The following is a 1984-nucleotide window of genomic DNA, read 5'->3' on the forward strand; positions in this document are numbered from 1 at the left end:
AGATTAAGAAGATTCCAGTGTTTCTCAATACAGGTATGGATGATATTTAGATAAGAAAGTTTGTCATTGTGCAAGAGATAAAGAGTCTCTAGCCCATACCTCTTAAAGTCCTGTAGCACCCCTATGTTACGATATTCATCCCCTTCTAGTAGTAGTAATGTTAGTTGCTCGGTCATGTTCAATGCTTTGAGACCACACGGACTGCAGCTCGCCAGGCTCCTCTGTCCATGGGATTTTCCAGGAAAGAATTCTGAAGCTATTCCCTTCTCCAGAGGATCTTCTCAACCCAGGGATCAAACCTGGGTCTCCTGCATTACAGGCAGATTCTTTACCATTTGAGCTACAGGGAAGTCCATATTCCAGTCACCTATAGTTGAGAAACAAGATGAGACCACAAGTATAGTCTCAGTGTTTCTTGCATGTTTTACATTTCCTCTTCTTTCTGGCAGAGAATAACTTTTTTTTTTTTTAACTTTTAATGTCTAATTTCTACTAGTATCTATCATGGAATCTGGGATCCTATTTCATGAGCACAAAAAGCCTATTTTCCACGGGAGTGTTCAGGTTCTGTAATATTTTCCTGGTATGGACCTAATGTGATGTTTCATCCAAGGCGAAATAGCAAACAACCAGCTCCTGGGAGGTACCGGTCATTAGTCTAGCCTCCTTAGAATTTTCTCGCAGGATGATCATTTATTACTTTTGAAAGGACAAACTCACAAATGAAGTGTTAGTCTAAGAAATATCTTCAAGATCTGGCAAATAAAACAATGACCATTGAGCAGCATTTTTATAGATTACAGATCATTCTGTTGCATTTGACCTCGAAACATCTTCAAAAAACAGATTTTGCAATCTCCTTTTTTATAGATGAAGAAATTAAGGCTTCTAGGAATCAAGTGACAAGCTCACGATTACACAGCACTTTAGAGAAGGACTCGGGATTTCAACTGTGGGTTTTAGAACTTTAAAAGCCACCCTCTAACTCTCTACTTCCTCCCTGATACCTCCAAACACTTTTAAAAGAAAGAAAAATACCCTACTGGAACTAATCAGAGGGAAAGACTGGAAATTCAAATGAGCCATAACAGTGTCTGTTAATCTGTTACCTAACTGAGTGCCGGGAAGCTGTGGTGGGGGTGGGGGGAGTTGACACTTGTACATTTTATGTGCCCCACAGCTTCACTCCTGTAAAGTTAGGACAATTTCATTTGAAGTCCCAGACAACTGAGAAATTAAAAGCAGACAGTGACGATGCTGTTTTGTAACTTTGTGCCTTTTAAAATTAACTGCACCTTTCAAGTGCCGCTTTGGATTAGAAGTGGCTAATTGGATAAAGGAGAGAGTCATTCAGCTGGATGAAGAGTATTGTAAAAGCCCTGACTGAGTTAGTTACAGGAAAGGGACGCACAAGAACAGTACTATTTTACTTACAGAGTGAAGGAAAGTTCCTCCACGCAGTTCCAAATCGAGGACAAGTTGATTTGTCGCAGCAGCTCTGTAATACATGTAGCCTGATATAAAGTCTATTTAAGAGAGACTTGAAGGCTGAAACTTTCTAGTGCCAAAACCCTTTACTATTTTTTTTTTTTTTTAATAAGGACTTGGCGTGCCCTCGCGAATGTGTGAGCTTGGAGGAGGAGTGATGGTAGGAGAACAAAGCTGAGTCCATTCTTATTAATATTAAATGGTCAAGTCTGTACCCTTGAAGCTAGTGGAGAGAGAGAAGGGAGAGGAGCTGCTGACATTGACAATGAATCCGAACAGGAGTTGCACTAGCGGTGTCTACCACGTTGCCTCTGCCCTCGCTTAGCCTTCTGGGAATTGTAGTTTTGTGTCGAGCGGCTCCTCTGGCAAGTCGGGTATACTCGGCGCGGCTGTTGACTACAGATCCCAGGCGGCGCCGGGCAGCCGCCCCTCCTGTCCCTGTTCGAGTGTAAACTCCGGCGCCGGGGCGGGCGGCCGCGCGCGGGCCAGCGGGCTG

Source organism: Bison bison, unplaced genomic scaffold (assembly GCF_000754665.1).
Source record: "Bison bison bison isolate TAMUID 2011002044 unplaced genomic scaffold, Bison_UMD1.0 scf7180017864474, whole genome shotgun sequence".
In the NCBI taxonomy this organism is placed as follows: Eukaryota; Metazoa; Chordata; class Mammalia; order Artiodactyla; family Bovidae; genus Bison; species Bison bison.